This window comes from Eucyclogobius newberryi, unplaced genomic scaffold, assembly GCF_026437365.1.
Source record: "Eucyclogobius newberryi isolate DKJ021-1_F unplaced genomic scaffold, fEucNew1.0.hap1 SCAF_15, whole genome shotgun sequence".
Taxonomy (NCBI): Eukaryota; Metazoa; Chordata; class Actinopteri; order Gobiiformes; family Gobiidae; genus Eucyclogobius; species Eucyclogobius newberryi.
In genome coordinates, this window is record NW_027315779.1 from 29660649 (window position 1) to 29682513 (window position 21865).

General features: G+C 39.5%; 1 long non-coding RNA gene across 1 annotated transcript; it reads right to left on the bottom strand.

The window, feature by feature from the left end:
* Nucleotides 1-19512: 19512 nt before the first annotated feature.
* LOC140360379 (uncharacterized) lies at nt 19513-21074 on the bottom strand. The gene is made up of 3 exons (XR_011926918.1): nt 21013-21074; nt 20137-20291; nt 19513-19751 (listed from the first exon to the last, which is right to left on the bottom strand). It is a non-coding gene; the product is annotated as an uncharacterized lncRNA (long non-coding RNA).
* Between the last annotated feature and the right edge of the window lie 791 nt (nt 21075-21865).

Genomic DNA, 21865 nt, shown 5'->3' on the forward strand with positions numbered 1-21865 from the left:
CACCAACATCCCGACTCAAAACTTTTGGTGACAGAGCGTTCTCCCGAACAGCACCCCGACTCTGGAACTCCCTCCCCCAACCTGTCCGCCACTCTCCCTCACTCACAACATTCAAATCCTGCCTAAAAACATACCTCTTCACCCAAGCCTATGACTTACCCTACCCCTAGCCTCCTCTACCCCATTGTCTACTCTTCTACCCCCTGTTACATCCCCATCATTTTCTTTCTACTTCTTCTGTCTTGTTCATTTTATCTGTATATTATTGTGTATTAGATGTGCTGTCCCCCCCTGTCTGTAAATACCCCCCCTTTTTTGTATATTTTAAGCGTCTTTGGGTCACTGAAAACCGCTATACAAATAAAAGTTATTATTATTATTAGGCCCGAGCCGAAGGACGAGTATCGTCCCGGCGAGGGACTTATTATAATTGGTATCGGGGTCTGGAAAAACGCAACAATCGAGTACTAAATAAAGACGAATATGCTCGTGGGTGGTATCGAAAATTAAGCATTTATTTAGTGAGTTTATGGGACACATTTTACATTTGAGATCTGTGTTTTTCTAGTAATGTAGATTAACTTTTGAGTTTGTTGAAATGTACATTTTTTGTGTTTAATGTCCATGCTATAATCCAGTTATTGCACTGTAAACTGTTAAGTGTGTGTGTATATATATATATATATATATATATATATATATATATATATATATATATATATGATAAGATATTCCTTTATTGTCCACACATGGGGAAATTTCATTGTTGCAACGCAGGTAGATACAGAGGGAAAAAAAAACTCCTATAGACAGAACCTCTCATTTCTTAATAAGGAATGGAGGGGAACAATAAAGATAAAATAAAATAAAAACATATACATAAAAATATATAATATATATAATATATATACATTAGAAATATATATAATACATGTATATTATATATATCATATATATATGTATATCATATATATATATAGTGTATATATTTTTACATTTTTTTAAATTTGTGCTCTGACATCACTAAGTAGATGGAGCAATGAGTAGAGTGTTCAAATCTCGCCGTATCCCCACTTAATTTGTGTCTTGTTTTTCTTTTAGTTTTTAAAACTCATCATGACGTCACTAAGTGGTTGGTTAGAGGTGTGCTCTTTGCGGTGGCAAGTACCCCGCGGTCGCAAGGGGGACGAGGGCCTTTATCGCCGCGTGCGGCTTTAATTATAATTGGTACCGGGTGGAAAAACACAAAAATCAAGTACTAAACAAAGACGGATATGCTCGTGGGTGGTATCGAAAATTAGAACTTAGTGAGCTCTAATTTTGAGTGAAGGTTTCGTGAAAAAATATTTAAAGACGGCTCAGTAGCGCCACCTCAAAAATCAAATAACATGGGGCCAATGGGAGCCCGACGCCAAAAAAAGTGGCCTTAAAAATATGAAGCTCACTCCAAAAAATAGTTCATGGGAGGACATGTAAAAAATAATAATATGACCCTGCCCTAAGTCATACAGGAAGTCAGCCATATTGGATAAACTCAGCGCTGACAAATGTGCACCTCGTCGTACATTTGGCATTTTCTCTTCCAGTTTCGATCGAAATCCCTTCAAACTTGGCCACAAAACCCATGAGCAAAGTAATGTTTGAATTCTGAGGCTGATACATTTTATGGTATGGTCATCGTGAATTTTAAACAAAATCGCGATTTCTGGAAATATTAAAAAAAATTCTACATTTCTTACACATTTTTTGGGGGGAAAGTTTTGACGTAGCGTTTTGGGATATTTCAAAGCTGAACACAATGATATGCAAATGTAGTGGCTAGCTAATAAAATGGCTCTCTAGCGCCCTCTCCAAATTTGATTTTTAAAAATTCATAAAACACAACTTATTTGTCATAAACAGCTGAAAATATTTATAAGGATTAAGTGTGTGACCAAGCACAATGTGACAAAATCACGTGACTCTAGCTTGAGGTTTTATAGGAGAAAAAAATTGCAAAAAAGTTTCCATTCTTATTATTATTTTTCTATTTTTCAAGACAAGTAAAACATTATATTATGACCCCACCCTAAACCCAACAGGGAGTCGGCCATTGTGGGCGGAACCCAGTATTTTACACCTCATATTTTATTTTTTCCCACTTTGGATTTTCAGTCAAAAGGCTTGAAAATTTGTCAAAATCAACTTAACACATGTGTGATTAGAGGTAATTATTTTCATTTTTGATACAATTCCAAATGTGGGCGTGGCAAGCTCGTTGACAAAAATGGCAATTTTTTGTGATGAAACTTGCGTTTGTCTGGAATGACATGTCCTTTTTCCCGGCATTAAGATACGTTTTGTGTAAAATGATGAGCTGAACACAATGATGTATAACTTATATAGCTAAGTTATACAAAGACTCTACAGCACCCACTAGAACACAAATTAGATTTAAAAAAAATCATAAAACACCACTTATTTGTCATAGACAGCTGAAAATATTTATAAGGATTAAGTGTGTGACCAAGCACAATGTGACAAAATTACATGACTCTAGCTTGAGGTTTTATAGGAGAAAAAAATGCGGAAAAAAGAGTTTCCATTCTTCTTCTTATTATTTTTTCACCCAAACCACCCCAATTTTGACCCCCTGAACGTTAACGAAAACTCAATTTTTTCGACAAATGATTCAGGTTCGGTGAAATTTTTATTTTTTTGGTGTCTAGAAATATGAATCACGCAAAATGACTCGCTAGCGCCCTCTCGAATTTAAAAAAAAAAAAATCATAAAAAAATATTTATTTGTCGTAGACAAGTGAAATTATTTATGAGGATTAAGTGTATGACCGGGCACGATATGACAAAATTACGTGACTCTAGCTTTAAAAAAAAAATGACTTCCGGTTTTAGAAAGTGCACTTTTATTTTGAAGAGCTACTCGGCGGAATTAGCTTGACAGAAAAATACTCGGCAGAAACAGTAAACGTTATCACAGAGCTAAATCGACACAGTTTTTTGTATTAGCTACTCCTCTGAAGAGGCACAAGGTACGTTTTACATTGTATTATAGCACAAATGTTGTATTTTGTGTAACCAAAGCCCACGTTATTTTAGTTTGTTGTAGTTAATTTATGTGTTTTTTTGACAATGTCATATCAAGCTAACTTTTCCTTTATTTTGCTAAGGTGTAAGAGCATGGCATTTACGCACTCTTTTTGTGTTTCCCAGCTCTTACGGTGTATTTGCAAGATTTATTGCCATTAAATCTAAAATTCATCAGTAAAGTGTCAACCTACATATATATAGTTCATAAATAATATATCATAAATCAATAATATGTATATATATAATAAAACAAATATATAATACATTATGTATATATAAATATATATATAATAAAATAAATAACATAATATATATAATATGATAAATAAATAATACAATATATATATAATATGATAAATAAATAATATATATTTATATATATAATATATGTATAAAATGTAAAGTGAATATATGTACACACGCGGCTGTGAAAATGTTCCAAAAGTAGTGTAAAGGTTTGTGCTGTTTGTGAGGGAGGGGTGATGTAGGCGGGGGGATTAGAGGTGTGCGCTTTGCGGTGGCAAGTACCCCGCGGCCGCAAAGGGGGCGAGGGCCTTTATCGCCGCGTGCGGCTTTAGTTATTATTATTATTACTACGAGTGCTGGACCGGACGGCATTGAGGCCAAATTCATGAAATTTGCAGATTACATACTTATGTATCCCTTGGCAGAGCTCTTAAACAAGTTCATGACCATCCATCTGGAAGTGTGCCAGAGTAACGGCAGTATTTTAAAGTGGGAGATTCCACAGATTCAACAATTCCCCATCTCGATCATATGTGCTGTTCAAAAGATATTTCAAAACACAATTTTTTATCAACATTCATTACATATTAACCACGATAAGATGTTATCCCCCTGTCAATCAGGGCTTAAGGATAACAACTCATTGCATTACTTAACCTCACCAATGATATGTACACTGGTTTTGATAAGCAAGAGTCTACCAGTGCAATTGTGATTGATTTCACACATTTTGTGCAACACTTTTGCACACAAAAATCCATATTCATTCAAAGAGCTGGAATGAAAATTGATCAAATTAATAATAAATTATATTTTTTTTCTCAAAAATTATAATTTATAAACCTGAATTTAAAATAATTTAAATTAATTTACATTTTATTTTAAGTATTGCATGTGAGAGTGAATTAACATTTGTGGATCATTCACCACATACTTTCTGCCTTTGATCTTGCTGAGGATCTTTTTGACGCTAACATTCCTCAGTTCTGCACCCTCCCAACTAATTCACGAGGCAGCACAGTTCCTCTGGTAACCACCTGGGCAGTGTATGTTAAGGAAGCCCAGTTCCTCTGTTAAGCACTAGGGGCAATTTACATCTATAGTCTTTTTACTTGAGCCTGGGTTCGGCTCATGGATGTGACTCGGCTTCAGTATCACCTGCAATAATAAAAATTAGGGCTGGGCAACGATTAAAATTTTTAATCGCGATTAATCGCATTATTTCCCTGATTAATCCCGATTAATCGCATTTTTACGTGCAAAATTCAAAATGAATTCAAAAGAAGTGTAAAGTGCATCAGCATTTTTATTCAGTAGCAGTTAAATAAAATATTAAGTATTCACTTGCCACAAAATCCTGAGCCACAATCATTAAAGATTAACAGGCCACTTCAGAGGTAACGTCAGAAACATTGTAATCTCATTAAACATTAGACACTCAAAACACATTTTAGGAGCAGCATAACCAGTCTAGTACCAAATGTCCCTAAACCAGAAAACACTTCAGTACAGTTTGTACATTCTTAGAACTTGACACTAAAGCGCCATAACATTAGTTGTGCAAACAAACACTTAACCAGTTAAATAAAAATAAATACATTGTGTACATTTTAACTTAAACAATGTTATCAAACACAAAACTAAAGCATATTGCCACTGCCAGGGCATTGAAAAGAACCAGAAAAGTTTGTAGATTCCTAAAACTGGATGTTTTTTTACTCCTCTGCACTAAGCCAGATGCTAATGCACCAGATTATTCACGTTTTCATCTGATAAAGACGCACGCCGGGCCCTTCCCGCGAATCTCCCCAGCTACGGCGCCCGTCGGGACCTGCTCACGCGGTGCTCACGCGGTGCTCACGCGGGCCCCCGTCAGGACCTGCTCACGCGGGCCCCCGGCGGGTTGCCTTGGCTGGCGCCTAGCCGCTGACTTTGTAAAGTTAATAAACCAAAGCCATGGTCCAACATTAAAATCCATTTATACCACGAGAAAAGCAGCACAGCACAACTCCTCCACTGCGCATGTGCAGGACAACTCAGACGCACGTCTGCTGCTGAGTATATTTTACGGACATGAGTCCGGCGCATCGAGAAAGTGCGTCCGGTGCGTTTTGTCTTTCTAATGTACACGCGCTCAAATTCTGCGTCGGGCGCGATTCGTCCGCAGCGGTTTGTACGAGGTTTTAGAACTGGTGCGGACCAGGGGAATCCAACCTGCGTTAACGCGCGTTAAAATAATTGATCGCGTTAAATAAGTGAACGCGATAATAACGCATTAACTTACCCAGCCCTGATAAAAATACTTTAATATAATTAGTTTGATGCATTGACGGATGACTGACCATTAAAGTCATGCCCTGTGAGTGTTGAGGTGGTATTTTCATTTGTTTAATTAGTAGTGGTTAAGTATTTGATAGAGATATGGTTAGCTACTACAAAGCTTTGTGGCTAACATGCTTTTTCTGCTAAATGGGTAAGAGTTCATGTTTAGTCCATGATACAAACAATGTGTGTCTCATTGTTTCTTGTGAGATGGGGCATATGGGACAAGTACATATGCTGTGCAAAACATAGTATCATTTTAAGATGCAGTCACTATAACATATTTTGCATAAGGTGCTAATCTAGGGAGACACGATTATTTTCTTTGTGTGTGTATGTAAACAGGGATTTTGGTGGCTATGAGAGTATAAAGAATAAATAAATATAAAGTCAACATTCAAACATTTAAGGGCCGACGTCTTCTTCTTCTTCATCGGTGTTTTATGGCGGTTGGTATCCGAGTGTTACATTACCGCCACCTACTGTAGTTGTCCATCTTAGACTTTGGATTTATGATTTTCTTCTTTAGGCTTTCAACCCGAAGTTGATGTTCTGATTCAAAGTGAAGTGAGCAATTCACTTTGGCCACCATGGTCAGGACGGAAAGGAATGGGCCGGGATTACCCTAGGTTTACATAAATAGATGTTATAATGTTTACTGGCCTTTTAAATAGTGTCCCACGTGTGTTCCGATTACATGACAGATCGCCACTGCAGTTTAGCAGCATCTCTCTTATTACTTATGATTCACAAACTGTTGGATCAACCCTCTACTTTCTCCACGGCATAGCTGAAAAGGGCTGTCGAGCTAAGCGCTCCCCGGGGCTCTCCTAAAAGAGACTGCACGCCTGAGCGAGAGGTGCGGCCGAGCGGCGTGATGACACGCTGGGAGTGAGCGGAGAGAAGCGGCGGCAGCTGCTGTCTCTTTTCCTCTCGGTGCTAAATGAGTTTAATGTCAAAATGTTACAACTTTATTTCTTTATCACCAAAGCAAGTTCCCATGTTTGTGATTTCTGTTCATTAGCAATGGCATTGAACTTTTTCAGATTCTGATTAATAGTGCCTGCATATGTTTTATTTTGAATGTCCCTTATACTCCATCATATGTTGATGTTGCTGTTTATATATTTATACATAATTTAATGAGTGTACTTACAATCATATTCAGAATCACGTCTTTAGTGCTGGCACCTAAAGGCATATTATACCCATATATTGGGTTAATTGCGGTGCGCAGCTCCGCGCGACTGAGTGAGAAACGATAGAACTTCAGATCAACACTACTTTGAGACTAAATAAATCTGGTGTTTATTCTACGGATAGAACTTCTCTCCGTTTATTTTCCCTGCATCAACTGCCACATAAAACCTTCACCATTGTGATAGTAGTAAAGAGTGCGATATCATTAATGACGTTTTGGGCCTCTTTGAGCCGTGTTTCGTCGTAAATCGAAGCAGAAAAACTCCGGGGCTTGTATGGTGAGACACGGGAGCCTGGTGCAGCGCGGAGCCAGGGGAAAGGGGGCGGGAGGCGGCAGACGGGAGGCGGAGAGGGGGGAGGGGGAGGGGAGGGGGGATGATGATGCGTGCCTGTGGTTATGACGTGGTCTTGCCCCACCGCCCATCAGTTTGGAGATTCGAGGAAAGGAGATAGTCTGTAATATAGCTAAACACTGCGGGAATCAATCAAAAAAACACTCTGGGTACATATATGAAGCACAAATAGCAATGTAAGAAGGTTAAAAGCTCTGAAAAGTCAATTTTGCATGTTATGGGACCTTTAAACGCTCCCACGTTTGTTTGTATTTAGTGGTGTCAGTTCAGGTGTACAGATAACTACACAGACGTAGAAATGTTAGTTAGTACATTTAAAAGGTTTTTTAGATCTTGAGAAGTATATTTTGTTATAAAGTCAAATACAATATTTTTCAGTTCCAAATACCTATGACTAAATGTTTATCTCTGTAAATCAACTCTGAAGTTGTAATGCACATAAACTGAAGCAAAGTATTGGTGAAATTACACCTGTTTTTCTTAATAAATTTCAGTTTATGAGAACAAACGTTTTGTAATTTTTTTTTTAATCGATCCAGTAATTGCTTCAGAAACAGCGTAGGCTATATAAAGCTATTTATTTCTTATATTTTGTATTGTTTTATGTTTTACAATATGTTTGGCCCACGACCCAGCCTGAGTGTCGAAATTCGGCCCACGGCCCAAAATGAGTTTGACGCCCCTGGGACTCTAGACCAATCAGCGCGTGTAGGTGATGTGAACAATGACCTCCATGGATCTGTTACTACATAACAAGCTTATGTGTGGTAACATAACGCTAAGTTTTATGTATATTAGGCCAGACCATGAGCTAGACTTTAAGGTGAACCCCATATTTTAATAGATCCATGGGTGAACCGGCTTGAAATCATGATTACGCAATTACAGCTGGCTCACTCCTTGCCCTGTGCGCACCATGGAGCTAATAAAATAAGGGAGTGTCTACAGAGCCGCGGCGTGCGGCCAAAACTGCCATGTTATTTTGTGCCGCGGCTCCTGAAACTGATGCGCTATTTGACCATGCCGTTTTAGACCGCACTGGGTTAAGGTTAGGGTTAGGGTTAAGGTTAGGGTTAGCCATGAGGCTATATGGCAGTGCCGCAGTTCCTGAAACTGCTGGGCCATTTGAGCGCGACGCGGCTCTGCAGCCACGGCCATAAAATAATGCTTTTTATCAGGTCATTCACTTTTTTCTAAAATATTTTTGTTCTAAAATTACATTGTTTTTAAAAACTCTTCTTCAGATCATTTGCAATGTTGTGCCTTATTTATTCGCTGCACACTCTGTATTAAGCTACTAGAGTAGCCAAAGCTGCCCTGGGGCAAACTCTCAATCTGCGCCATCAGCTCCTCCGACCACTCACTCAGAACAATAAATATTTTTGCTTAGTATAACCCTACAGTTGACTTATGTTACAGTATTTGACTGTGTTTTAGATTGTGAACCACATTGAGGAAGACAGGACTTAAATGTCTATATAACGGGAAAATGTCATGTCATTCTATCTATGTTGTTATTGTGTCACAAGTCCCAGGACAAAATTATATTTATTCCCTGAACACTTGTGATGAAAGGTTTCTACTCTGAAATGTTTTGCTTCAGCTAAAATGTTTAAATATATATATATATATATTTACTATTTTCTTTGATTTTTAGGGGGTAATTGACTGATGATGGGAGTTTGCATGTTCTCCCCGTGTTACCGTGGGTTCTCTCCGGGTTCTCCGGCTTCCTCCCACCGTCCAAAGACATGCATGTGTTAGGTAAAAATTGGTAACTCTAAATTGGCCCTAGTGAATGAATGTGAGAGTGAACTGTCTGTAATGTCCATGTCTCTGTGTTGGCCCTGCGACAAGTTGGCCACTGTCCAGGGTGTACACCGCCTAAGGCCCGAAGTCACTGGGATAGGCTCCAGTCACCCGCGACCCCAAAAGGGAACAAGCGGTAGAAAATGGATGGATGGATTTATGATAAAAACAGTGTTTTATATTTATCAAAAGAGGGGAATTGTTGTGGAAAAATAGGTCATGACATGTCATGTCAAAACCTCTATGTTGTTTTCCTGTGAACAGATGATATAAGAATATGAGTTACTGATAAATGTGGTCCGGCGCCTCTGTATCAAGCCATTTAGTGCGTTAGGACTTGATATGTGTAAAAACATCTTCGATGTTTTGATTTATCTCTTTTGTAGCTGATTTGATGTGGGTTTTGTGCGTACGTGGCAATTTATGCCACTGCCTTTAAAAGCATGTGTCTTGTCATTTGTTCTGGGGGTAGGGACAGATTCCATTGATAAGGACAGATTATTTACTGTGCACGAGTAAATAAAGATCCACCTTTTGAGAGATTTTGAGAGACTTTTGCTTCATCCTTTTTTTGGTCATTGTTTGCAGATATTTTCCCTAACAGCAGATATGTGATCGACCACAGGAAAAAACGCCACAAGTCGGCCCAGACCAAACAGAGATAAAGCATAAATACGATTTTTTTTTTCAAATGTGTGATTTTCATTTTTTTGCACAATGTGCAAGTTGAAGTTATGAATGAGCCCCTGTGTGCTTCTGATAACACTATTGGTTGTCTTAAACGTATACATTAAGCTGTTAAAAATGGGTAGTTTTCGGGTCTTTTTCCAGCGCTCCTGGGGGACGTCACCTTTTTCTAGCCAGCGCATGTTGATCTTTTTCCACCAATCAGCTGCGAACCACGTAGCTACTGATTCAGCAGCAGCTGCGGTCTCCTCAGAGACATGATTCATTTGTCCAGACGGTCTTCAGAGCTTACGATTCCCTGGACTTTATTGCAACGAAACTGAGGTACTTTTACTCTAAAGTAACGCTGTGTTTTAAGGTGGTTTCGTGATGTCACTTTAGCCTCGTCACTTTTGCCTCAGGCACCGGAGCAGAGACAGCAATGCTAAGCTAACATGCTGCTTCAGTGCACTCTACGTTATAAATACGGGCTTGAATTTAATGTGACCACTTTCTGAATAATTAACATCACAGTCTCTTGAAACTAGCTGTTTTGGGACGGTGTAATGTCTGTATCTTCGTGTTTTTTGCTGTTTTTTACTGTAGCCCGCGTTAGCCGGTTTAGCTTGTTCCAAACTTCTTTGTTTCACTTTTCAGAAGATGCGCTCACAGCTGGAGTTCATCAAAAACTATGCAGAAGTCCATTGCATTACAGCTTCGACTTTGCACAGCAGGTACTAATTGTTACACATAATTTACTTAACTTAATAATAGCAATTATAGACTTTTACTGTATGAATAGATGCATTTTGATGTTTTGTAGGCCACTAATACCCATTATAACTGCTAAAAACAATGTATGTGAAAATGTGTAAATATGAGTTTACCCATGAATTTCCCATATAAAGGTGAAAAAAAAAAAATTATAATATTTTTATTTTATTTTTGTATTGATATAATAATACATACATCTAACAAAATGTGCGTCCAAAAGGCTAATAAAATCAGAAAACGTGATGCGTAAAATCTATTAGCAAAATGCAGAAAAATCTAGGCTCTGACAGCCTTACGCACGAGAACAGGGAGAATTCTGTGTTAATAAACCCTTTGTCCCGCCTACCTCTCGAAAGGTCTCCTTATTGGTTAGAATAATATGTCAATCAAAGTCTCCTACGTTACTGTTAGCAGCAGCTAATGGCTAAAAACAAAGATGGACGCACGCTTCGGAAGCGCCGCATTTTTTTCCTCCGGAGGCTTTAGCAAACAAACCCGGTGACAGAACAATTTGTGGATGGTCTCTTTCTGTAGGTAACAGTCTGCCAAACATTATCTTATAAGTCAAACAGGTAATTTGTTATGGACGGAGAAATGCGGCGGACGAGCCTTACTCCTGATATCGTCATACAAAGAAAACTGTTTGCTTGACAATATCTCGTAATCGGATAACTTCAGGAAAAATACAAGTGTTTTTCAATGATTCCTTACGGACAGACTGAGCACAAGGATGTACAGAATTCAGGGTTCAGAATAAGCGGTATCGCATCGCAAAATGCGACGCAATTTCTCTCAAATGCGATGCATTCGTCAGAAAAAAGTGATTTTGTATCGCAGCTTTTGCGATACAAAAATGTGTGTTCAATTGTGTAACCAAAGCGCCTAAAAGTACTGATCACTCGTCAATCGATCGTCAATAACGGCATGACACATGTAGGACGCTGTGTCGACATGACGAGTCCCGCTGCTGCCTCAGATCGCGAGTCTGAAAGTGGGAGGAGCCACGTGCGGTCTTTGCAGATCATTCACATGCCAAAATATTCATATTTACACTGCCAAGTGACTACAACCTCGTTTTTAACAATCAGATGCGTAATTGTAATTCGCATGGGGAGGACATCAACGCCACCACAGAGTGATTCACGGACTACATAAACTTCTGTTTTGAGAACACTGTTCCCTCCCGGACGGTGCGGTGTTTTCCAAACAACAAGCCGTGGATTAACTGTGAACTGAAGACTCTGCTGAAGGAGAAGCCTTCAGGTCAGGGAACAAGGAGGAGCTGAGGACTGTGCAGAAGGAGCTGAGGAGGAAGATCAGGCAGGCGGAAGCCGGCTACGAGAGGAGGATGGAGGAGCAGCTGCAGCAAAAGAACATTCAGGGAGTGTGGAGGAGCCTTCAACCCCCCCCCCGCCCACCCCTCCTCCTGCACAGCTGCATGCTCTCTCTTCCACAGCTGGACAATGCCCTGCACCCGTTCCCCTTCACACCTCTGCTCCGACCCATCAATCCCCACTTCACCTGGACTCACCCATCCCCCCAGCACACAGTCCCCCTGTCAACCACTGACTCTCACAACAGCTCAGGTGAGGAGTGAGCTGAAGAGGATTAAAGTGAGGAAGGCAGCGGGACCTGACGGCATCAGCCCCAGGCTCCTTAAGTCCTGCGCAGATGAACTGTGTGGAGTTATGGAGCATGTCTTCAACATGAGCCTGAAGCTGAGGGTGGTACCACAGGTCTGGAAGACCTCCTGTCTGGTACCTGTGCCCAAGACACCACAGGCCAAAGACCTCAACAGCTTCAGGCCGGTGGCTCTCACGTCCCACCTGATGAAGACACTGGAGCGGCTGGTCCCGGACCACCTCCGCTCCACCGTGAGCCCTCACGTGAGCCCGTTCTCGTAAATATCCACATTCACAGACGTAAAGAATGTACATAATATGACAAAAGAATGAATACAGATTTTGTGTAGATTCAAAGCTGTGTGAAAATTGAAAATTGTGAACGTGTGTGTGAATGGGTGAGTGGTTCCTTGTAAAGCGCTTTGAGTGTCTTAAGTAGAAAACTGCAATATAAATGTTACAATTTTCCACAGGTACAGACTCTGGGGTCTTATTATCCTCTAAGATTGATGCATTCATTTGCTTTCACCGTGGATTAACAGTCAATGTGACACAGCTTGAGCAAACCCTTTTATTGGCCCCCAGACAACATCCCTCACATAATGAAGAGAATAAAACAGAGGCAAACACCAGGATAAACCTTTAATATATCGTTAATACCACTTCAAACCGATCTGTGGGAAGACAGAATTTCCATTTACAGCACAGATCACTTCTACTACACTGCATTCCAAATTATTAGCAAATTGTGTTTAAGTGCTGTAAAGGTATTTTTTGTTTGTTTTCCAGTGAAACTCATGGATGTAAATGTGTCTCAGGGCTCTTTGGGTCAGTGAAATCAAACTCAGAAACCTGTGCCAATTAGTTTGCCAGGTAAGTCCACACTATCAAACAGACCACCATTTTCAAGCAATTTGGGAAAGAAAAATGCCAAAAGCTTGAAAAAGTTGAATGCCTTGGACAAGGTATTAAAACCTTTAATATTCCACAGAGATTTGTAGCTGATTCAGAGCACACAGGGATTCATGCAGATAAAGGCACAATGAGGAAGGGTTCTACCAGAGATATACATTGATTAAGAGAGCAGCTGCTAAAATGCCATTACAAAGCAGCAAACAGGTATTTTCAGCTGCTGGTGGTGTTTGCACCATGGTATAGGCTCATCCAGAGGCTTGCAGTTATGCATAAACCTTCTCTTCAGCCATCCTTAACCGAGGCTCACAAGCAGAAACGGCTCCAGTTTGAGCAGAAATACATGAAGACTAATTTTCTTGATCAGAGATGAGTGCAACTCTGGATGGTCCAGATGAATGGAATGGTGGATGGTTGATGGACGGCCACCATCTCTGAACAAGGCTGCAAAAAGGAGGTGGAGGAGTAATTTTGGGCCGGAATCATGGACAGAGAGCTGGTCGGCCCCTTTAGGGTCCCTGAAGGTGTGAAAGTGACCTCTGTAAAATATGTGGAGTTTTTGAATTACCACTTTCTTCCATGGTACAAAAAGAAGAACTGTGCGTTCCGTAACAAAATCATCTTCATGCATGACAATGCACCATCTCATGCTGCAAGGAACACCTCTGCATCATTGGCTGCTATGGTCATAAAAGAAGAGAAACTCATCTGAATCAGAATAAGAAAAGGTTTATTGCCATTGCAAATGGACAGAACTCACCCACATAGGTGTGTCACATAATGTGGACCCCATTCTCCCCTGACCTCAACCCTATTGACAACCTTTGGAGCATCCTAAAATGAAAGATCTATGAGGGTGGGAGGCGGTTCACATCCAAACAGCAGCTCCGGGAGGCTATTCTGACATCCTGCAAAGAAATTCAAGCAGAAACTCTCCACAAACTCACAAGTTCAATGGACGCAAGAATTGCGAAGCTCCTGTCAAATAAGGGGTCCTATGTTCAAATATAACTTGACCTGATCAGTGGGAGGTTTGTTCAATAACATTCAAATTGTACTTTAAAGGTCGATGACTCGAAAATCATGATGACTATCATTTATATTGACTATCTGGCAAAATCAGCGAAAAATATAATTTGCATAATAATTTGGAGCGCAGTACTACTGCCACCTATACAGTATATAGTTGTCCATTTGAAATTTGTTTAGCACAATAAATGGCCAGCTAACAGAATCAAATACCTTCTCTTCTCTTACAGTTTTCTTCTGTTGCATTTGTATCTGGTCCATTATGGGTAAGGATCATCTTATGTTACCTTGCATTTGTTGTCTGATCATTATGGATTCAATTTGGGAGTATTTGTTCCATTCTTTTGGACATGAATAAAGTGTATACATGAATGTCTGTGTGGCAAGACGAGGGTTTTAGTATTATTTTGATGACATTAGAGCCAGATTAGATTAAATTAAAAACCAACAACGCTACTGGAGATTAATCCAGAAAAATAATTAAAATAAAGGACACACAGGTAAGTTCATTGAAAGAGACAGTGCTGGATGAATAAGTTGCAGGTTTAACTGGTTGGTTCACAGTCTTTTGTCATCTCCATTCACATTACATCAAGTACGTAGGTTCACATTGAAAAAGTTACAAATATAAAAGGAAACAGTGAAGGGCCAGTGCCACTGGATCTTCGCAGCCTAAAGAGAGAAGTTAGAAATTGGGCTGATGTTAAGTTGGTTAGACCTCAAGGATGAGCTGTACCCCATTAGGCCCCCCACAATGAGCCATTACGCTCCTGCCCGACCCGCCCGGTTCCAGCTACACCGAGGATTCCAGCTGGGGACATGACAACCTTGCAGCCGGCTACACGGAGGACTCTGGTACCGTCAGCCGGACCACACTGAAATTGAGGCGCAATAGAGGGTAGCGACATGCGGCGTGTGGCACCCTGCATCGCAACGGCACTAAAAAGACATAATTGCTCATTTAAGGTACTAATAATGCGTAGATTTGCGGGACCTTGTAAAATACTTTTACCTGGCCCTTAGGAGACAACCCCCGCAACCAACATGACTACAGCCGCAACAAACAGGGTTAGGGTTAGGCGGAAGTGGCAGACAAGGAACGCAAGAGATAGGAGGGAGATTATATAGCAGATCTGCCGGCATGATGGGCACACTGCTTCATCTGCATTTAGAACAAAAATCGTGGTTTATGAGGCACATTTGTGTCAGTCTTTCCCTGCTTTAGGTATTAAAGATTTGATGGTTTCTTTCTAACGAGGAGGGGAGTTTTTGTGCCCAGTTAAAATTTGGTAAAAGTAAAGGGGTAAGTGTTTCTTTTAGAGCTTTGTACCATTCTGAGGTGAATCCATCACTTCTCGGAGATTTATTGTTCTTTAGTCCCTTGATTGCACTTTGTATTTCCAACACTATTGGATTTCATTAGAAAAAAAGTGTTTTATAGAAAGATTTCAATGATTGAATTTGGCCATGTTTGGTAAAAAATACATTTTGCCGGTCTCATAAATATATTTGTTGTTTGGAAATTTTCCAGGCTAATAAGTGAGAGCGTTTTGATCCACTTTCATGATATCTTTGTTTGGTAAAGAGTTATTTCCTGTGAGGTCAGATTTATCCTCTTTTTAGCCTTTTAATTTCCTGTAGCACTTGGGGATTCCCCTTCTTGGCATTTACCTCCAGCTATTTTAGTTTTTCTTGCGAATCATTTAGCTTTTTCTCACTTTGTTTCTTTTTTTCCTCTTTGGGCATCCCAAAGGATGGGCGGGGAAGATTCATCATTGTAATTTTCCTCCAGATAAGTCAGTTGGCATTGAACCTCCCTTTGTTTTGTCTTTCCTCCAAGTCTACAGTAATGTAGATAGGAGCATGGCTACTTAAATCTATTGTGCCTAGTATATGTGGCTCAGTGATTAGATTGTATGTGGATTAGAAAAGCTGGACACTGGAGCGGCTGGAAAGGTAGAGGACCAGGACCAGGACATTTCGATGCTAATCAGGTACTCAGGGTGGTTGAGCCAGGGTCTCACAAAGACAAAGAGGATTCTAATAGGCCATTAAAATTCTGAATAGGCTAGCTCAGTAGATACAAGGGGGAGTTTCTGTTGAAACAAACAACTCTTTCTACTTCAGGAAGGCTCCTCCCAATGGGCGGGTCTTACCACAGAACAGTATTAATATCGGAGTTCTCGATCTAAATTCTTTTATTGACAATGACTCTTGGATGAGAGTCGAAACGTCTATTTTTTCAAACTGAGTCCAGATGACTACAACTGAAGCTTTTTCTACTATGGAACACGCCTGGACGAATGAGGGATTACACCGACATTTGTTTTATTCTATTATCATTATTTTATTATCTTATTTTTATCTTTATCTTTTTATTTTTATATATTTTATTTCCCCCTCTCCACTCCCTATTAAGATAGGAGAAGAGTTTTTGTTAATAAGAGTTTTTTTTGTTTTTTTCATAAGAGTTCTATTAAGAGTGTGTTTTTGAAACTTCCTATAATCTGTCCTTTCCTCCTGTTTCTACTGCGTTGTAACAAGGAAATTTCCCCTTGTGTGGACATTAAAGGATTATCTTATCTTATTTCCCCATGCTGGTGGCTACATCTCTTATCGCTGTTCAGTTCTCTGTGTTTCCCATCTTCTTAAGGAGCATCTCTGGCTCTCCTATTGTTTTGAACATGTGTTTTTTACCTTCAAAAGTCACCAAAACCCATGCCTCCGTTTTCTCACATAACCTTTTACGTAATATCTGGGGTGAAGAACACTGGTTTGCCTTTGTACTATCGTGGTTTATCAGCTGCTGATCTTGTTTGGCCCAGGCGATGTGCTCTTTCTATTGTAATGGACTGTGATGAGCTCTGGGATCACCTTTTCAAGGTGTAGGTAACATACTAGTACAAGTACTGTAAGGTTATGAATGTCCACCCACTTGTGAAGGAGGGGGGGCATTCAAGGTTGATATTGCTTAAAGAATTGTTAAAGAATTCAAACATGACACACTGCATAAGTGTGGGTAAGTTTGAATCGTATTTTTAAGAGTAGAATGGGGCACCAGCCGGATAATCGAAAATTTTAACAACTCTATAATCAGATATCTAAATTAATTAATTAATTAGAAATGAATTTGCTTGTTGATCTAAAGGTTTGAGAATGTAACCGTGACATTGACCCCTTTTTTAGAAATGAAGAAACACTTTACCAAATGTGGGTTACGAAGATTTTATGACCAAATAATTAAACAGATAAATATGAATTAGGAATATGCAAATGAGTCGGTTTACAGATGGAAAAGACTAGACATGATTGTTCTTGATCTATCTAGGTGTGTGCTAGAGTTAATTCAGAAATTCAGCCAGCCTGTGAAGTGCATTCAAAAGAACGGAACCAGAAGCTGTGAGGAGACGGGACTACATGGAGTCCAAGAGCCTGCATGTCGTTCGTGTCGCCTTCAGGCTTCACTCAGGGGTCACGCTGCAGCTCAGTCCACACGCTGGCCAGAGCAGGGCTGCTCTGGAGCTCGGCTCTGACGTTGTCTGGCCAAAGAAGGACTGGATCAGGTTCTGCGATCTGCATTCTCCTTGGCTCTGAGGCGTTCCTAAATGAAAAGGCCGTCGTGCTGCTCCACCGATGTGGCTGATCTAAAAGGCTGTGGACTTGAAAAGTTGCAAAAGGTTCTTGCTTGATTTGCCTGATGCAGTATCAATCACGTTTTTAAAAACGGGCACAGGTTTCTTAGTTCCGGGAGGGAACATTAGCTTCTCTTGGAAAAGTCTTTGTCCCGTAGCGTAGCATTGCTCACGCTAGCTAGGCCCGAGGCCTGCTCCCAAGGCCCGGTGTCATGGAACTTGCTGGTGGGACCCTGAATGGAGGGTCGAGGTTCGAAGGAAACTCGGATGGAACTCTGGATGGAACCAGGTGTAACTCTCTGCTCTTTCCTTTGTCTTTCCCCGCGGGGGTTTTGGCGCCGTGGCTTCAGCCAATCAACATGCACGCTGGGGTCAGAGCTGACAAGGGGACGAGGTCTGGCTTTAAGCCACAAGAGTTACACGAAAGGTAAAATTGTCCACACAACAAGTTATGAAACAGTTCAAATGACATGTAAAACACGATAACACAATATGTACATGTAAAGTCATCTGGTGGACAATTTTTTGCAATCTGATGATTGTCTACCAAAACCACTAAAACCGCAGTCTTTTAGTGTTTTAGCCTTTGTCTTGGAGAGATCATTACTCTCTGTAATCCAAAAGGAGTCATTTGATGAAAAGTTATTTTCAAAAGTTCAGAGCGTCTTGGAGACTCCACGTTGGGGACGGAGCTTGGTTTACCAGCAGAGGATGGGCCGTTGGCAAGCCCCCGGAAGCCAAGATGGCCGCCATTGAAACCTATGGAGCTGCTCATTGGCGCATGGTTCCAAAAAAGTTTTTTAGTTCCGCATTACTTCCTGAACAGTGGTATATCTCCTCCCACTTTTGTGACGTCATCGCCGTGAGGCTTTGGCGTCGGGAGCGCGCACGTCACAGCAGCGTGAAAGACTGAGAAGAGTCAACACGGACTTTTGGAATAATTCGGCTTGAAATATTCTGTTTACGTAACGTATAATGATGGATTGTTATATCCATCTATAAATATACATGTATCATGTTGTAAAGCTCTGATATTTAAGAGAATTATAAAGAAGTGTTAAGATAAAAAAGTCTGGTTTAATGACAATGAATTACATTTAGAGGTTTAATAACGTCCTCATCATTTTCTGTAGTTTTTGGTTTGGGTATTTATTTTGTTATTAACTTTTCAGTTATTTATTTACATAATATAATTTGGCCAATATGCATTTTTTTTAATCAGATGAGAAGAAATATAAAATATAATCATCGATTCTGTTACATAATTGAGTTAAGCAGTATTTAATTATATTCAGTTTCCTTTTGTGTCGTTTTTTTTTATCATGTCAATCTTTAATAAATACAAAACACATTTGTTTATTAATGTATTTAATACAAATAATGAACATGAATGAACTTGTTCAATAAATGCAAATCTGATTATAACTACAAATGATAAATTGATTTTAGCCAGTTTTAGTTGAGTTTTAAAGCTACAATGAGTTTTAAAGCTACAATGTGGGAGTCCCTTATTAAGGAGTTTGAGTCTGTGTAATGTTCATTATTATTATCATCATTAATATAATCAGAAAAGGTTTATTCCATTGTCAAAGAACAGAATTCACAAACAGTGGAACTTGCTTTGGTGATTCAGTGCAACATAAAAATATTAACAATGATAAAACAACCTGTATAAGTAAAATAGAACAAACTGAATAAAATAAGGTATTCCTTTATTGTCCACACATGAGGAAATGTTGTTGTTGCAACACAGTAGATCCAGGGGAAAAGGACAGAAAACTTATAGGAAGTTTAAAAAACACTCTTAATAGATCGATCTTAATAGAAGAACTCTTATAAACAAAAACTCCTATAGACAGAACCTCTCATACCTTAATAAAGAATGGAGGGGGAAATAAAGATAAAATAAAAACAGCGTAAGACAAAATAATACTAATAATAATGGTAAAATAAACACTCTTTTTACATCAGTTATATGCACATGAATGTGACATTATTGTGTTAAATACTGAATATCTCAGTATTTAACAAGACTTTGTTTCCATGGCTACGCAGTCTTCTGTACTTCAGTAACTGCACCGTTCAGCTCCATCGTATGACTGAGACAAACAGAACATGTCACAGCTTTAGATTATACAAGTCATATAACATACACTTCATATGTTTTAGATTATACAAGTCATATAACATACACTTCATATGTTTTAGATTATACAAGTCATATAACATACACTTCATATGTTTAGATTATACAAGTCATAGAACATACACTTCACATGTTTAGATTATACAAGTCATAGAACATACACTTCACATGTTTGTCCTGAAGCTGCTTCACAGACACATGTGACACAGCAGTGGCTCTTTTGAAGAACAATTATCATTTAGTTTTTTTGGTCATAACAAAACAGACATTTTATAAATTCAAAATACTGATTCTACACAGTTTACTTTTAGTCGAGGCAGAAGTTATTATTAAAATACCTTTTGCTTTGGAGTCGTCAGGAGTTTACTTGAGATGACTCTGTGTCTGCAGTGACCTGTAGGGACCTGTAGTGACCTGTAGTGACCTGTAGTGACCTGTAGTGACCTGTAGAGCTCTGGACAGCACAGACAGACTAAACTCACTGGTCAGCACTCTGAAGATGAGAAAGATACTCATTAGAACATTGATATATTCTGCACATTTAACAGAGAAAAGCTGGAATATGTTATTGACAGATTTACATTTCGCTCTGTAACACAAAAGTTCCTCTTTTCACATTAATTTTTAAAGCTAGAACCAAAAGTCATTTATTTATGCATAAGTTTAAACCTTAGAAGTTAGAACATAACTCACATGTTTGCTAAATCTCTACATATTCCATGGAAGTAAATCCATGACATTTCTATAGAAAACAAGCGTGTGCTTTGTTTAAACATAGCACACGTCATTATGAAATATGTAATAAAACCTCAAATGTGGTCTCAGCCCCTGTAAGTACAGCACTGTCACTTTTAAACACCTTTACATTTATATATGTAAGATATGACCCATTTCAGCAGGTTATATTTGAATTATTGGTTGTGTTTTATAGCACATAATACAAACATCACTTTATTTCCCTTCTTTCTCTAGTTTTCCTTGATCTGTGCATAACCTCTTGTCTCTTAGAACATTTAGTAAGAGAAATAATTAGTTATTTATTTGCAGAAGCACGAGCCATCACGACGTGTTATTGCATCTTTGTGTGGCTAAACTTTAGCTTACGTTAGCTCGTGTTAGCTCGTGTTAACTTGTGTTAACTGTGTAATCGTTGTTTTACACTTCATATGGAACGATGTGTGAAACGTGAGGAATGACATACAAACACAACTTACGTGTATCGTGGTCTCGTCTCGTCACATTCTTCTGTTTGTGTTTAGTTTCCGTCACGTGTTCTTCTGAGGCTCGTTCATGAGGGTCACGTGCGCGCTCGGTGCGCGTACACCGTTCACCGGAAGGTTAAAAATGTATTTTTTAAGTATTTTAGAAACAGTTGAAGAGTGAAATTCCTTCTATTTTATTTTTAGACTAAAAACAATTTAGCATGTTTGGTAATTTTAGAGGCCGAACTCCTGAAATGGTCCGACCAAAAGGCTGCATTCTGCGAAGTGGCCACTACTCAATTTGGAGCCAGAGGCAGAGGGGGCGTACCCTATCCAGATATTATAATAGATCCATGGCCGTTGGCAACTGCGCTGGGTCTGTTAGCCTTGTTAGCTTGTGAGGTGGGCTGTTTTCCACCGGAGCCATGGACCGTCAGCTTTGTTGGTTTCTCCGCGTTCTTTGGGATTCTGTGGGTGAAACAATGATTTTTAAGGCAAATTTTCATAGCAGCAGAGCAAATATGTGTCTGACCGCGGATAAACCACGTACATGTCAACCCGGAGACATTTCGAGTTATTCACATATTCTGAAAGTGTGAATTCAAAGCTTTCCAATGATGTCTCACTCATGCACATCTGATCATATTTGAGTAAGTTGTGGTCATTTGAATGTATACAACTCTCAAACCCATTCACTGAGAAAACGGGGCTCAAAGTTTTTCACCTGAGAGAGCCCCGAGTCACAGATGCTCATTTACATCTCATTGGGATAAGCCCTCCCCCCTGTCACACTGACTGTCACACTGACAGACTTGAATCAGAATTAGAAGTTACTATATTAAAATGGAAATACTTGGATTACAAA